Genomic DNA, 18,368 nt, shown 5'->3' on the forward strand with positions numbered 1-18,368 from the left:
ATAATATTATGTCTGTAGTATTTTAATTGGAAAACGCAGGAGAGCTCTCTGAAGTTTTCCTTCTTGTTGGGCTTACAGCTTTAGGAAAGTCACAGAAGATTTAGCAAGAAGGGAAGGAAGGGGACACTCCTGGTCAGACAGAGTAACAGACCACTGGGAAAGTTATGAAAGGGGTGAGATATGTCATATACACATCCCTTCCTCAGGGGCAGCGTTCCAACTGAAGTCCTAGTCAATGTAAACTGATATAAAAATATTATGGCAGTTACATCCTTCAGGTAGGCTATGAAAGGGAAACTGAAGAAGAAATTCATCCTTCCAGATAATTAGGTGAGTCCTAAGCATTATGTACCTTTATATTTTGGGACAGTGAACACTGCCAGACACACTACTCATTTCTTCCTTGAGGAAATAGGCCTATATCTCCATGAAGCGCAATAGTAATGATCACAGAGGAACTCCTTTAGTCTCTAAGAAAGGCAAAGGGTGCATTTTAGGAGCTTTCTAACATAAAAATGTGTAAAGAGAAAACTCAGATAGAACTCTTTAGAGTAATAATCCCAATTCCAATTTTCCCACACAATTTCTAAGAGACTTTTAATTTGTTCTAATGACAGAAGTCTTATTTGCTAGGGAACAAACTCGGGATGAAAATGTTTTTAAAATGAAGGACAAAGAAGGTGTACAATTTACAAAAATTGTAAAAATTTTAAGTAACTGTCTCTTAGGAACAATGATCTTGTTTTCCATCCTAATTATTAGTGTTCCTGAGAGCAGAAGAGCCTGGCTGTATATAATATCCTATTATTGGTGTTATTATTACTAAACTAAAGAAAATACGGTCCAAATAAAGAACTAGTGTCAATTAATCTTGAACTACCTCAGTTAATTAGCAAAACATTCATACATTATAAAATATTCATTCTAGGAAATCTCTATAGTTCTGGGAACAAGTACGCGAATTAAATGCGTAAAACATTAGACACTTGCTATATAGCAAACTGACATTGAGAGAGTAAAAGTGTCAAGGTTCCTAAATCCCTGTATGAAAGACTTATCATTCACTGTAAAAGAATGCTAATAGTGTGTCCAGAGAGTACTTGGTACAGCAAACCCAGTGCTCCTTAGGATTCACTCCACTTACATTTTAACGTTGTTGATGGAAGGTGGGTGTGGTATGCACTAGGAGGACGTGCAAATGGTCCTCACTTCCCCGATACAAAAATAGGATGAAATGGGAAATGCTGTCTCAGTATTTGCATACTTTCCAACTAAAACGCTCTCATGTTTATCAGTTATTTAAATCCCATCTGTCACTTTGACCCCCTTAATTCCTAAAAAAAAATGTTTTCTCTACACATTCAACTTCATGAATTGTTCTATTCCACAAGTATCTATAGATTGAATTAAGAGATGAGGGTATTCATAGAGTTTTGGATTCCCTGTCTTCTTTTAAAATAACAGGAAAATGAAAGTTCTGTTAAATCAAATATTCATTAGTCTCCCTAACTGGTTTAAAAGGGAAAATCTATTTCATACAATTATACAATTCAATGATAATAGTAAAAAAATATCCACCCCAGCATGCACTCCATGATGGCTGTCCGATGCTCTCTTTGAATGACTGTCTAGATATTAGTAACAAACACCAAAGAAACAGAATTATTCAAGAACTCACTATTTGATCTGAATAAGACACTTATAAATGGAGTGCATCTCTATTAAGATTCTTAGGTTTCTTCCAAGTATTCTGAATTGATTATTTTCACCTCATCACATTTTTTTTTGTTCTTTCTTTTTCATACATGATAGGAATGTTGAGAGATTTAAGGCACATTTAGTACCACAGAAACTCAAGTCTTAATTAAGATAAAATATGATTACTCAATAACAAGACTGTTCATGCCTAATAGAAAAGAATATCTTATCCTATTAACTTATTATCATTCACATTACAGTTTATGCTATAGGCTTTATAGTATAAAATAGTAGCCTACACAAAGAATACCTTCTGAAATCTCAAACACTGAAATATGCATCCCATAACTTTTCAAATCCAGAAATGAGTAACAGGAGTCTTTTATGGATAGAGACTAAGAGAAGCATTAATATAAACTAGATCAGTTCAAAGTCAAATTACTACTTGATGGTTACAGCACTATTTTTATAGAATATAAAATATACTAGTATAATGAATGAAAAGTCTTTCTAAGGTATTTAGAAAGTCACTTCAATGACATTCCTCAAACTTCAGAAGAGATGATATATCTGTCAATAAAATGACACCAAAATCATATTTTATAAGGATTTTATATTAACATGTGCTTTTGAAGAATGACATTATATGGTCTTAATCTATAATCAGAAACTCTTTTGCTCTTAACTTGCAAGGCAATAAGTTTAAGAATTAATTTTGTCTGCTATAAAGCTGGCTTGCCTTTAATCTTCAGATTTAATAGTTCTCTTTTTGCTGAATGTTTTAGGCAGGTAATTGAGGAAATAGTCCACGTTCCATCTCAGTCAACATAAAATGACATTGGAGTGTCTTCAAATGTTTCCAGGAAATTCATGCTAAACAGTCTGTCTGTTATGTTTGATATTGAATAACAGCAGAAATCTGGATATTTAAAGAAGACTTTCCTAAGATTCTATGTAATGAAGCTACATGCTCATGATAACACACTGTATAAAGAAGTTACAAAATTAATCATAAATAAGATCTATATAAATTAATTTGTGGATATATGATGATTTATACAATAGAGAATACTACATGTGCCATATGTTCTTTCGTCCAAATGAAACTTCTTACTGTCATTTTGAGGCCAAAACAAACAAAGTGTCCTTGGTTTTCTCTGATGGGTATTTTGATTCAGGCTTTCTGCCATTATTTATGTCAATGGAACCCCTGAAAAATCATCTGCTGACTAAATTGTGTAAAGTGTTCAGAAATAGGCATGGAACATCGGAAACCAGAAAATGACCCTATCCAAAATAGATCCTTCCAGGAATCTTTGAGACAGTTCACATTTAGAAGCGGCAGTGGTTACACTAAGGAGTTATGAAAGGGTTCCAATTTTGAAATGCTTTCAATGCAGTGGATAACTGGCAAGTTCTTTTTCTCTTATTAAAAGTACTTGGCCAGAAAAGCCTATTTCAGTCAAAACAAACTTCCACTTAGGACAGACTTTTTTCTAAATATTTTCATAAAGTAAATACTGAAGCTTTTTTTTTTTTTTTTAAATTCCTCTTCTATCTTTTCTGATAGGAAGTGAGATTGCAGTTTGGCCAGGAACAACTGTGATTTTGGTTTTCTTAGTTATTCTTTCATGGTTCTGAACTTTGCTATATAGGTGCCCAGAGGCAAGAGGGAACATTTTTATACATACAAAGTAGATAAACAATGTAGGAAAGAGGCTTTAATGGACCATTTCTCTGCTCCCCTCATCTCACCTACAGCGTTTTGTCTGATCTGCTAGTATTACAGTTCATCTGAAATGGCTTCTTATATCATTGTTTTTAGACTTAATAGTCTTTTTTATTCAATTTCTTATTTTTAACAGCTGAAAATAGGATGCTTAAACTTTCTATTAGACCTTCATTTTTTGAATTAGAAATTGAATTTTTGGATAAATAAAATGGTTTTGTCTTTGCAATTATTCAAATCTACTGATGGTGTATATATATATATATATATATATATATATATATATATATATATATATAAATTTGAGGTGGGGGTTTGGTAAGAGGAGAGTGAGAAAAAGTCCACATCACAAATATAAAAGCATGATGTAGATCCACTAGGATAGCAGTGACACGCTTTTTGGTCACATCCAACTACACAGTCTCTGCTGTTCATAGGGGTGAGGGTGGCGGGTATAGGATGCTTGCTTTACTTTAAAGGGACCTCATTCGTTGGCTAATGTTCACATCTGTGTCAATAAGCTTGAAGAGAGAGCCACACCAGTGTTTTTTAACTAAAAGGAATAACTGTGATCAAGTGCTTTTGAAAGAAGGCAAGGACATTTGGGGTCTATTGCACCATGGCAACCTTTTCAATAGTCGAAATCGTGTTCTCATATTTCAGGGGCACATTTACAGAAACTGTCCACTGTTCATTTTTTTCCCCCTCATTAGGAATTAGAATGCCTTCACAGATGAATTGTTAAGAAATAGCTGGAGTCTGGGCCAGTTCTTCTGTGTTTTGGTCTGTGACCTCAGTCAAAGCGCTTCATCGTTCCCTGCCAACCCCTGCACACCCTTTCCCTGCTCGCCCCCAGTTGAGTATGGATTACATGCAGGATATAACTATCATATCCTTAAACAAATGTCCTTTTCAAAAGTGTAATATAAAACAGACCTAGAAAGTCTGCTGCTATAATGATTTCATGTTTTGCTGATCCTGGTCTTTTCTTCTGAAAGGCTTTTTAGTGGTCCCCAGTGAAACGTTGAGATCAGCATTTAAATGCAGGTCTACCTTTTTAACATACTGTAAGTCTTCAGAAGTCACTAAGTCTCAGTGGCTTTGAGAATTTATAAGCATATCTAGGATGTTAAAAGTTACCTTCCATGTCTTTTTTTTTTCCTACACAATTACATTAATTGGAATTTGTATTTTTCCTCCCCTTTGTGATTTGAAGGAAACATACTACCAAATAAGATTTGTTCAAGACCATTTCTTTGTGTGAAACAACTCTCCCTAGACAGTTAAGGACCAATTATAGGAATTTCTTATATTCATTGGATTTTTACAGCTGATATATGCTGGTTCCTCTCCTAGGTAATAGCAGCATGCACATGTGCAATGAGACACAGAAAAGAAAAAAAAGAGAGAGAGAGAAAAGAAAAAAGCAATTATGTTATTTCTTGTTATATGCAATTACCAGCATTTGGTTAGAATGCCTGTGTGAGTTTTAATTCTAAATGAAAAGATTAAGGCAAAAGAAGCCAACATTCTCTTTAAAATTACCACTTTTCTGAATCAATCTACATATTCATTTGCATTTAAAACTTGGCATTTCTTGCTTCAGTCATATTTTGCATCCATGTCCTTTGAAGTCCTTCTCTATTTTCTTTATACTTGTCATAAAGACAGTTTTATTTACCATTAAAAGCCTGAGAAAAACTGATCAAGGCCTGAAGCTTTCATGTTCTTAAAAGTTTGCCTCTACAAATTAAATTGCAATAATACAGCCACTGAAAACTGTCCAACGATGAATACAATAAATAACCAAGCTCTTTTGATCTTTAAAAAATGTATTATATTAATTTTTTTATTTCTATGATGTAGAACTATTGCATGACCTTGTCAGTTCTAATTGAGAATGGAATTGTCCAAAAGAAAAAAAAAAAAAACTCACACTTTTATTGAGCATATATTATGTGCTACAACTAGAATAAGGCAAAATTTAAGGAGGTTTTCACCCTCTGGTTTATGCTCAAACTTGAATACCCAAGTCCTTGCCCTAATCTATTCTGTGACACCAAAGAGATTTCAACTATTAATACATTTATAGACTAACTCTGAGCTAATAACATGATCAGGTCTTTTGAAGAAATATTAAGGTGTATAGTTATGTGGAAAAAGTCCTAAGACAGAGAGAGATCTGACCTCCTAGAGTTTGTGATCCTTGGAAACCTACCTATCAGTGTGAAGACAGTAAACACAAACTAGCAAGGATATAAATTCCTGTTGCTGACCATTTGAGTGGGAATTCTATTTCACTCCCTAGTCTTGTAATACAAGACACATTATTTTTAATACTTCTAAATCTCACTTTATTTATGAAATGCATACAATAATAGTGCCCACTTTACAGATGTAATGATGCTACATATATGCAATGTATATACATTTAGATGTTACAATAATATTACAGATGTAATAAGGTATCTTATTTTAAATGTAAAGCCCAATATGCTGTTAGGACTTAGATGTTGTTATTATGATTATCATCATCATAATTTTTATAAGAAAGGAAAGAAACAAAACTGAATAAAGCATTTACTTTTATACCAAATGAAGGAACATTAATAGGAAAATCAAACTATAAATACTAATGGCCAAGAATTTTTATTTGATTGCTTTATGATTACCTGTTACCCTAAAAAATTGCAAAGAAATTGCAATTTTACTTCCATGAATAAAATTATTTTAAAAGCTGATTTCCTATAAAAATCTAAGGTTATTCACATGAAAATTAGGGAATGGCATTGAAATAAAAATACACTTGTGTAGTGTTTGCATTTTTAAAATTTTGTTTTTAGTTGAGCCCTTTCACACAAAGTGGCATATTTAGTCTTTCCAAACACCCTGAATAGTATTTTTATCCCCATTTTACAGATGAAGAAACTAAGATACAAGGTTACAGAGCTTCTTAGTGGCAGAGGTATCTAATATTCACTTTTGAATTAAAAAATTCAAATCAGAGTCTTATAAGGGTAATAGGCTAGAATATTTTCAGTCCACATTTATGGTAACAATAATTTCAGTTTTAATAAAAAAATCCAAGGCATTGCTTTGTATTAAAAATCAGTAATAAAATTATAACATATAAAAATTATTACATTTATTAAGCCTGTTATGATTGCATTGGCAAGAATGAAGGATGCAGAACTAAGATACTTTGTACAAATATTAATCAGAAATACAATCGTTGGCTTCATATTCTTTTAATGGCCCCATGCTGCGGCCCTAACCATCCCCTTGGTTTGCTAAATCAGTAAGTATTATTTAAGTCATGCTATTCTTAAACATAATACAGCAAAAATAAGTGCTTGTCATTATATTGAGGAATGAGAACAGTAGTCTGTAAATAAATACAGAACCATTTATAATTACAGTTGACCCTTGGTAAACATCTGTTTGAAGTTTAAGGATCTACTAATATGTGGGTGTTTTTCAATAAATATGTACTATACTACAACATGCTCTATGTTTTTTATTTACAGCAACAACAGTCACACACTAGAAAAGAGTAACTAGGACAGACAGTGGGTTTCCCAGGCGGCTCATTGATAAAATGAATCCACCTGCCAATGCGGGAGATGCAGGAGATGCGGGTTCAATCCCTAGGTTGGGAAGATCCCCTGGAGAAAGAAATGGCAACCTGCTCCTGTATTCTAGCCTGGGAAATCCATGGACAGAAGAACCTGGGTGGGCTAAAGTCCATGAGGTAGAAAAGAGTTGAACACAACTGAGCACAGGGCATGCATCAGAGATGTCCCAGATTCAGTTCCAGACTGTCACAATAAAGGAAATATTGCAATAAAACAAGTCATATTAATTTATTTTGTTTTCCCAGTGCATATAAAAGTTATGTTTACACTATCAGTTCATTTCAGTAGCTCAGTCGTGTCCAACTCTTTTCGACTCCATGGACTGCTGCACTCCAGGCTTCCCTGTCCATCACCAACTCCTGGATCCTACTCAAACTCATGTCCATCGCGTCAGTGATGTCATCCAACCATCTCATCCTTTGTCATCCCCTTCTCCTCCTGCTTCAGTCTTTCCCAGCATCAGCATCTTTTCCAATGAGTCAGTTCTTCGCATCAAGTAGCCAAAGTATTGAAGCTTCAGCTTCAGCATCAGTCCTCCCAGTGAATACTCAGGACTGATTTCCTTTAGGATTGACTGGTTGGATCTCCTTGCAGTCCAAGGGGCTCTCAAGAGTCTTTTCCAACACCACAATTCAAAACACCAATTCTTTGGTGCTCAGCTTTCTTTATTATCCAACTCTCACATCCATAAATGACTACTGGAAAAACCATAGATTTGACTAGATGGACCTTTTTTGGTAAAGTAATGCCTCTGCTTTTTAATATGCTGTTTAGGTTGGTCATAACTTTTCTTCCAAGGAGCAAGTATCTTTGAGTTTCATGGCTATAGTCACCATCTGCAGTGATTTTGGAGCCCCCCAAAAGAAAGGTTTACACTATACTGGAGTCTATTAAGTATGTAATAGCACTATGTCTAAAAAGTGTATATATTTCAATTTAAAAATATTTTATTGCTAAAAATGCCAATAATCATCTGAACCTTCAGAGAATCATAGTAATTTGCCTGGATATTGATGGCTACCGGCTGATAAGCATGATGGCTGCTGAAAGCTGGTGTGGCTGGCAGTTTCTTAGAAAGGAAGAAAACAATGAAGTTTAGCACATCGTTTGACTCCTCCATTCCCAAATGATTTCTCTATAGCATGCAATGCTGTTTGATGGCATTTTACCTACAGTAGAGTTTCTTTCAGAATTGGAGCATATTCTCTCAAACCATGTTTTTGCTTTATTAACTAGGTTTATGTAATATTCCAAACCCTCTGTTGTCATCTCAACAATGCATTGAAAGTCTATTATTTAGTGTAGGCACTCCATGAATTGTCTTAGCTAGGTCTCCTGCATAACTTGCTGCACCTTTTACATCAGGCTTTGCTGCTTCATTTTGCAATTTTAAGTTATACAGAGGACTTCTTTCTTTAAACCTCATGAACCAACCTCTACTAGCTTCAAACTTTGCTTCTGCAGTTTCATCTCTCTTAGCCATCATACAATTGAAGAGAGTTAGGACCTTGCTCTGGATTAGGTTTTGACTTAAGGGAATGATGCGGCTCTTCTAACTGGACCACTAAAATTTTCTTCATATCAGTAATGAAGCTGTTTCACTTTCTTACCTTGCACAGTTTACTGAAGTAGAACTTTTAATTCCCTTCAGGACTTTTTCCTTTGCATTCAGAGCATGGCTAACTGGCATAAGAGGCCAAGTTTTCAGCCTACCTTGGCTCTATACACACTGTCCTCAAGAAGCTTAATTCATTTCTAGCTTTTGATTTAAAATAGAGATGTATGACTCTTCCTTTCATTTGAACACTTAGAGGACACTGTAGAATTATTAATTGACCTCATTTCAACATTGCTGTGTTTCAGGAAATAGGCAGGCCCGAGGAGAGGGTGGGAGACTAGAGAGACTTCTGGGAAACAGCTGGTCAATGGAACAGTCAGAACACATGTATTTATTGATTAAGTTTGCTGTCTTAAATAGACATGGTTCTTGGCACCCAAAAGCAGTTACAATGGTAACATCAAAGATCACTAATCATAGATCAGCATAATAAATATAACAATAATGAAAAAGTTTGAAATATGAAAACTATCAAAATGTAACACAGAGACATCAGATGAATAAATGCTGTTGGAAAAATGGAACCTATAGACTTGTTCTATGCAAGGTTACCACAAACATTCAACTTGTAAAAAATTCAGTACCTGCCAAGCATAGTAAATAAAGTGCAATGAAATGAAGTGTGACTGTACTGTATTGCTCTCTGTAATCATAGTATTCAGTGCTGTTCACTCACCTAATAGAACTCCAGGAAGACTGTATCTTTCTACTGCACAACTATTTGCAAGCAGAGTTAGAAACTAATCCCTTTTAATCCAACTTACTTACTACAATCAGATTAATCTTCTTATCTCACCAATTTTCACTGTCACTCTCCCCTTCTCAAGGCCTTCAATTGCTCCCCACTGTTCACTGAATAAACAGAAATGAATTTACGGGAAAACTGAATTCAACTTTCATCATGTATGACTTTTGCTTTACACTGTCTTGTCCTCTGCCCTTACCTATTTAATCCAGAAACTTCTCCATCATTTTCAAAGTCCACTGAAAGGGTTATCGCTTTTTTGAGGATCTCTTTGTGCATTCTATTAAAAACTATTTCTTCCATGAATTTCAAGACCAAAAAGCTTTCCAATCTTCTAGAAAGGAAGTGTTCCCCATCTAGAGTCCCTTGTCTTTATCACATTTATGGGCTTTATCTCTGTATTATCTTGAAATAGGGCCATTTGTTGTTATGCTTTTTCTGCTACTAGAGACAGACTTCTGGTAAGTAAGGTGGATTTTTTTTTTTTTCCATTTTTATGTTTCCCAATCACAATCACAACTTAACACAATACATAGCAGGTAACATACACACACACACACATATATACACACATAAAGCACTTTCATATATATATATATATATATATATATATATATATATATATATATATCCTTGTCCACGCTTCTGCTCAGTTGTGCCTGACTCTTTGTGACCCTTTGGACTATAGCCTGCCTGGCTTCTCTTTCCATGGGATTTCCAGGCAAGAATACTGGAGTGGGTTGTCATTTCCTTCTCCAGGAGATCTTCATGACCCAAGGAACAAACCTGCGTATCCTGTGTCTCTGGTGTTGCAGGCAGATTCTTTACCACTGAGCCACTGGGGAAGATTATACATATGCTTATAATCTTACATACACACAGACACACACACACATATATATATATTATAGCATTTTCTTCTTTCAGTTCAGTTCAGCTCAGTCTCTCAGTCATGTCTGACTCTTTGCGACCCCAAAGAGCACGTGAATTGCAGCACGCCAGGCCTCCCTGTCCATCACCACCTCCCGGAGTTCACTCAAACTCACGTCCATCAAGTCCGTGATGCCATCCAGCCACCTCGTCCTCTGTCGTCCCCTTCTCCTCCTGCCCCCAATCCCTCCCAGCATCAGAGTCTTTTCCAATGAGTCAACTCTTTGCATGAGGTGGCCAAAATATTGGAGTTTCAGCTTTAGCATCAGTCCTTCCAAAGAACACCTAGGACTGATCTCCTTTAGAATGGACTTCTTCTTTAGGGATGTTAATATTTAATCCAGTGAAGGAATAAAACCTTGTTTCTTACCCCCACTTGCCATTTATCTTTATGGGTTGCTGGGTGTGGGTGTTTGTGTCTGAGCAATGCCCAGGGACAACAGTCAGGTTCTTCTGGTAAATCAACAGCTGCAACTGCTTTGATGATTGGCTTGATTCCAACCTGGGTAGGAAATCTAAGGGGAAGCACTGGATTCTAAAATCCTATACTTGTAGGTTAGAACTAGAGACCCCATCTGATCTGAGGACCTCATTTCATACAGCAACTAACAATGGGGAATATTTCTTTTCCAGAAGCTGGGAAAGCATTTTGCTCAAAACTTAGAGGAAGAAAAAATTTCATTATTTTTAATCAATCGATCAAAACTAAGGCAGATAATAATCAGAAGGAGAAAAATATCATTAAGTTCTGGTATTTTAGGCTTTTAAGGTCTCGTAAAAGCCTCAGGAGGTAACAAGCAGAGTAGAGCTGCAGGCAACATCTCCACTCAATTCTGGAACCATTTTCAAGGCACAATGACCTGGATGCACTCAGAGTTCCTGTATCCTCATTGTGCCTAAAAAGAAAATTCTTTTGTTGCAAGGTGATGTGAGAGAATGAAAAGATTCTTAGAGATAACCTTTTAATTTCCTAAAAACACACATCCCAAATTATATGAAACTGTAACATTAAACAAATTCTCCCAAATTTCATCTTATAATTAAAGACATTTTTGTGCTATACTTGTTTTAAGAAGTATATGTTTTACATTAAATAAAAGAACAAGCTGCCTTTGGAAGTGAGAACATTCCATATCCCCAGAAGAAACCAGTATGTTTTATTGTTGATAGGAAAAGGAACTCTGCCAAGCAGTGAACTAATGAATTAGAGTTTGGCAGCACTCCATGCCTGATACAATTTAGTTCAAATTTATGAAATCTACCATTTCCAGAAATCCACTTCTGCCTAAGGCCTCTCTGTACTTTTCAGAGTAAAAAGCATAACATTGCTAGACTTCTAATTTTATCTTACTGATAAAGAAAAAATTATGAACAATATATGTTTTCTAAACTGAATCTCTAACAGTTTCTTCAATTTTCCAACAGCAGCAAATCAGTTGAAATCAGCATCTCTCTGAGTAGATAGCAGAATATTTCTGTCTCTTATTAAATTAAGTCCCCTTAGACATGACAGACCTAATCATCTCCAGAAAATGTCTGCTGCCTCCCAATGCTTGACACCCTTTTGGAAAGGAAGGAATATCAGCTCTGTTCAAAGGCATGTTGTCTTCATATTCTTTAAACAAGAACAACACCTTTTTTCACACCAAGGGAAACAATAATAATAAAGTCTTCTATTAGCTTCATATTCTTTAAACAAGAACAACACCTTTTTTCACACCAAGGGAAACAATAATAATAAAGTCTTCTATTAGTCATTGTGAAAAAATAATTATCATTAATGGTACATTAAAACTCACTTTATTTGGAGGAACCTCTTTCAAAATTATAATTTAGAAATGAGCAAGGGAGGATGAGAAGGTTGTACATTTTAAATTCCTAGGAAGAAAAACCTGAGATGCTAATTAGAGGACTAAGGCAATAAAGTGATGTCTTCTTTCTAAATGCATACATAATTATTTCTCTTTCTTTTTAAGTGGCTGAGATTAGCGAACATCCTACTTTCACCGCATTCCTGATACTTGCCCAAGTAGAGCTGATCACAGGCTGCTGGAACTGCTCTGTGGGCTCTCATATCTGCTGTCATGGCCACACTTACCCTGCTAGTCCTCGTGTATGTATGGCCCTCTGCCCCAGTCCTAGGTCCCTTTTTCAATTTTCTTCTTTAACAGAATCAGCTGTTCCTTCCACACAACATTTTAAAACTACTTTATGCCATTTCTCACAACACCCTTAAACACTTGATTAAATATATTTTCTATTTGTAAAATGGTGAGTTTTTCACCTACCAAAGCTGTGCATTTTTATACTTAGAAATACCTTAGAACCTTCAATATGTGTTGATAAAATCATACAATTAAGTCAGTTTGTTGGCAGCGGGGGGTGGTGGGTGGGCGGAGAATCCTTAAATATCTACTTCCTTTGCGTACCCGGTTTCCTCTTCTATGATGTTTTTATTTGCAGTTACTGGTGATTTACCTTTTGCTAGAAAATATATCTACACTATAATAGGCACTGATGAAAAATTTAGTTCACTCTGAAATAACTGAATCGCCACAGGAAATCATTTTGTATGAATGACAAAAGAAATACCAGTCTCATTTGGCCTTGTTGTGACCTTAAAATTAAAAAGACACACAATGGATACACACATGTACTTTGGCATCTTGCTCAAGGCATATCTTGGTTTATGGAACCAATTTAAAAAGAATTGGTGTATTGAATTAAGAGAAATGTAAAGTAGAAAAGAATAAAAATTTAACAGAAACATAAAATGACAAAAAAGACCTCTTTATATAACACATAAAAAAGCAAATAATCTATTGCTAGTTTAGAATATACAAGAAATACTATTTTGTTTTAGTAACACGCTATATAAAGAAATGTTTTCTATCCTATAATGATTTCTCTGTATCCCGTTTTCACTGTATTCACTTAAAAGGGATGTTTTTCGTCGAAAGGGTCTTACTCTCTGTACTTTTGACTTTTAATTTTGTATTTTGGCATCCCATTTCAGCTTATCAGATATTTCACAGTTTCTCACTAACTTGCTTTTTAAAACTCATATCAGTTATTTTTCAGAAGCAGACTAGAATTCTATCTGGAACTGAATATAATAGACCACCAGGCTCAAGTAATTCCAGTATCATTTCTAAATCATTCATGTTTTTGAGAGATTGATCAATGCTTCAGGTTTTTCTAATATTTTAAAATCTAAGGCTTTGGTTTAGTGATTACCTGATATTGGATCAGAGGCTAGAGCATTTCATAAGCATGGGGAGATTGCCAAATAGGAAAGAGATATAGAAAACAAAATCTATTTATGTTGAAACTGGATCATAATTTTATGGGAATTACCAAATGTATGAGAGCAAATATTCTTGTATTTTTATAACAGTGGAGCATATGCTAGGTGTATGATGTGCTCCATTAGGCAATTTTATTTTTAAGTCATCTCTTTAAGTCCCAGAGGCAGTCTCCTTTCTCCCTCTATATTTGCTGAGGAATTACTCACTATTGTCAGAAGCTAGATACCCTAAAGGAAATCTCCAGAACACTAAGAACTGTACAAAGAGGAGCAAGACATTGGACTCACTCTGATAAAACAAAAGAAAGCTGATTTGTGGGAATTAAAAAAAAAAAAAAAGGCAATACAATCTTATCTGGATTTTACTTAGATGTCTAAATTCTATCCATACCTTAAAACCCACTCAAATTCTAGCACAGCTGGCGAACCTAAGCCTGCTTCAGAGCCTTTAGGTCTCCTTTCTGCCTGGAACACTCATCTCCCTTATTTTCACATATCTGGTTAATTTCATCCTTCAAGCTTCAGCTCAAATATTATATCTTTAAGGAGACGAGCCTATATAATGGGCTTCCCTGGTGGCTCAGACAGTAAAGAATCTGTCTGCAGTGCAGGAGAGCCAGATTCAATCCCTGGATCAGAAGGATCCCCTGAAGAAGGAAATGGCAAACCACGCCAGTGCCTGAGAATTCCATGGGCAGAGGAGCCTGGAAAGTTACATATAGTCCATGGGGTCATAAAGAGTTGGACATGACTGAGCAACTAACATTTCCACACTTCCATATAATAAATCTCCCTTGCCTATCACTCTGTAACACATTTCCTCAGAGTTTATAACATTACCTGATACTATTTTTTCTTTTGTTTCCTTCTTTGCTTTATAAAATAGATTACTTACATTCTGTGTTATCTCCTATATCCTTGGTGCCTACATCAATGCCTGACATATACTAAATAAATATTAACTGGTTGAATGAATCAAGAAACACATTCCTTTCTGAGTCTTAATATATCTTCACTCTGTCTTATCTCTGGTCTTGATACTCATCCTTGCCCCAGAACTGCATATATCTCACGTGGCCACTTATCACTCTCAGGATTTATGTAATTAAAAAATATCCTACATTAAGTTACAAATTTCTTAATAGCTGGATTTTATTTATTTTTGAAATAGGCATACATACACTAAGTACTCAAACAATATGATTTGAATGGGTGGATGTAAATTATATCAAGGGCAAATTTAAGAATGAGTATTTCTATCTTCCTCAGCAGCTTTAAAAATGTTGTTTTCTCAAATCTCTGAGATACACCTCTACAATTATAGCTCTGGCCTGCACTATGGGTAAATTCTACTGATCTTCAAACACACACAAAGCCATGCAAAGGAAAGTGCCTATAGCCCCAAATAATTTCTTTCATTGTGTAAGAATTGGATAGGAAATAAAACATGCCAACTGAGACAATAAAATGGAAGTGGTCAACTTTTAGCCTTTATATTTATTAAAGATACTTCTCTAGTCTTCAGAAGGGCCTTTAGCAGAAGACAGATTTAAAACTCTTGCATAAGCAGACAGAGATTTGGGGAAAGTTTGAAAGCTGAATTTGAGACTTCAATGGGCATCATCACTTCTTTATTGCCAACATAATTCTCTCAGTCTGGGCTCTGGCAGGGAAATCAGACAACTCTCATTGCAACCTGGGGGTTGACATTAATTAAAAACATAAAATCATAAAGCATCTGTGGTGAGTTTAGATGCCAAATGAGATGGACCAAGTTTAAAACTAAACTTCTTACAAAGGTAACTGAATGTCAGAATCATGTTTTTCCCAAAATAACAATAATTACCATGTCTTTCTATAGTACATATACACTTTCTTATAATTGACATAATTGGTATCACAAGACCTTTCAATGTTCCTGTGAGCAAAGTTACAAGGGCATAGGTGTTAATGCTTATTTTAGATCCAAAGAAAATAAATCTACTTCATTTTTTTTCACAGAATAAAAGCTAATAGAAAAAATGTCTACTTATTTCCATATACCCTTGGCTTGAATGTTTATGTAGCTCACAAACTGACAGCAGGAATTAGGAGTGTCGACTTTCTTCAGTGCCTTTTATCCCAAAGCATGAAAGACCCTGATGTACAGATACAAAATAAACAGTTTTTGTTATAGCTTTATCCTTTATGATATTCTGTAAGTGGGCCTTGTCTTCTATGGTTTTTCGTTTGTTTTGTTTTACCATACCTGTGTAATCAATGAAACACTGAATAAATGACTTACGTATAAGATACACAAGCAGTCATGTTGAAATTACACTAATTTAGCTTATTTCCTATCAGCAAGTAGAAACAACAGTCTCCCTGTAGTACAAAATAGCATCCAACTCCAAAAGAGGAATGGTTTCACTTTATTCTTGGGCAATAAGACTGACCCAGCGACACTGTATTTCTTTTTCAAAATGGACCATGAACAGATATGGTATTATCATTCCCTATCCTAAAAATGAAAAAATTGAAGATCAGCAAAATAATATGATTTCTTCAAGATCATACATGTGGAAATTGCCAGAAGGATAGAAGTGATTTGAATGGATGTAAGAGAAGACTGCTGCTATGTAGAGTGGTCATCTGTCCTGGTTGCCCAAGAACTGGACTCTTGGCTATATCTTGGGCAAAAGATAAGAGTGGGGCACCCTAAGTGAAGATGCTACATCACAAGAAGAAGTTTAGAATTTACTCTAAAGTCAAATGTTTACCATTGATGTGTTTCAGTACAGGAATGGCATGATTTCCCTTGAGGCCAGTGCAGAGTGTCGCATCTGGCTCACTAAGGACATACTCAGGCCTTTACTAGACATCTGAAATCAAATGAAACTTACAAAAGGAAAAGCAATAGAGTGAGTTTTTGGAATTCAAGGAGGAAATAATGGCTATCAGAGAAACCAGACTGGACCCTGCAAAATGAGAGTAAAAAAAATTTAGTAAAATGCTGTTTTAGATTTCCTATTTACTGAAACATTTGCAGTTAAAACCTTTAAGATAACTGGGAAATGATTGAAAGGGTAGGTAGGTAGTGAATAATTTTTTGCCTAACAAGTGGCAATATATCTTAGAGAATCTATCAAGTAATCGACTCTTAGAAACAAGTCCAGTCATAAAAAATAAATAAATGGGTAAAACTGACATTGAAATTATGTAGCATTTAGTGCAAAGAAAACCAATATTGTAATAAAGAAATAACTAAACTATGAAAAAGTATGCTATTTTAATAAGAAAGGTGCCTTTACTTACTTATTTTTTTTAATCGTTTTTAACACAAAAACATTAAGGACTTGTTTGTAACTCTGTTAATGAATCAGTTCCTGATATGAACTTCCTCCCTGGTTCTTCTTTTTTCAAAGTACTTCAGCTCAGAGACCTTCTGAAGGGCTTCTTCAGATGAGCATCACCGCCATATGGGAAATCCTGACTCCTCTGAGTTTTGTGACTCATTTCTCTTCAGCCTTGTAGATTTCAAACAAAGAAATCATCCATAACAGCAACAAAAACAAATACTCCAAAAGTTTCATGGGTTTTCTTTTCTATGGTAGGAAAAAAACCTTCATATTTCTATGTGATTAAAAATTCAATCTTATGTCATCTCATGCTGTTCTTATGTTAGGGTTTATGTTTTAAATACTATGTTTCAAGTCAACAGTCTGGCTGTAATATCCTCTACACCACTGTGCTTTATCAGTTATAAATTAGCCAGTTACTAAAGTATCATGAACCATGAGTATTATTCAAGGATACCCTCTTAAGAAAAGCACCTAAGAGAACCATTTGTCCTACTCAGCTGGAATTTAGATTTCAAGTGAATATCCATGCAGCACTGAATACAATTGGGTTCTTATACCCTTTGAATTAATGTAGTTAGGAGTTAGTTTGTAGAGCAGTCAAGCAATTTTCCTAGCCACTTTAATATTTTAAGCATTTCTGAAATCCAAGTACCATGGGAAAATTTATTTGAAATTTCAGATAATTTAAATGGAACAACAGTAGTAAATAAGATAAATAGGGAGATTCTTGGAAAGAATACTTTCTTGGGTGTTTTTCATGACACTTTCAGTTCACAATACAATTCATGGAATAAAATGATTTAACAATCTGGGTGTCTAGAGGAAACCATTCCAAATATCCTTCCTGATTGCAGAATGAGCCAGAATTGTTAGTCAATTCTCTGTCATTTTACTTCAGCTGTAAATTTCTGTTCAAATAACAAGGAAATACTCAGGGAAACAAAGCATATGCAAACAGACAAAGCTCCCAGTTAATGAAATGCCTCCGTGAGGATTGCAATCAATAACAGTATAATCTATGTTCATAAATAAAAGTATGGCCTTGAAAGAGGAGAGGGCAGTGATGAATTATTCAGGAGGTCTGCTGTGCTGCTACTTCCAGGCTTAAAGCTCTTCAGCAACACAACACCTAGCTTAGCACTTGCTGACTCCAGCCTCCTTCGAATAGCTAAATCTTTTTCTTCTTGCCCTGAATATAATTTATCCAAATAGCCCAAGGCTCTTGCAGCTTATCTGAGGTCCAGCTCCAAAGAAAGCCACTGAACTCCAAGTGGAGTAAGTCGCTTTTGGCAGGTCACTTTTTAAGGTGGGGAACCATCGACTCTAGAAAGTACCACTGACAGTACATAGAAGACTGGGACCTCA

General features: G+C 35.2%; 1 protein-coding gene and 1 long non-coding RNA gene across 7 annotated transcripts in view; both read right to left on the bottom strand.

Annotated features, from left to right (window-relative positions):
• Positions 1–18,368, bottom strand: part of PCDH9 (protocadherin 9) — a 1,146,030-nt gene that overhangs the window by 1,046,262 nt on the left and 81,400 nt on the right. The window lies entirely within an intron of this gene.
• LOC133258455 (uncharacterized) overlaps positions 1,572–18,368 on the bottom strand; it is a 29,345-nt gene continuing 12,548 nt past the window's right edge. Inside the window, exon 3 of the long non-coding RNA XR_009740032.1 lies at positions 1,572–17,168. This is a non-coding gene — a long non-coding RNA (uncharacterized LOC133258455). The remainder of the gene's footprint in view (positions 17,169–18,368) is intronic.

The sequence above is a fragment of the Bos javanicus genome, chromosome 12 (assembly GCF_032452875.1).
Source record: "Bos javanicus breed banteng chromosome 12, ARS-OSU_banteng_1.0, whole genome shotgun sequence".
Taxonomy (NCBI): Eukaryota; Metazoa; Chordata; class Mammalia; order Artiodactyla; family Bovidae; genus Bos; species Bos javanicus.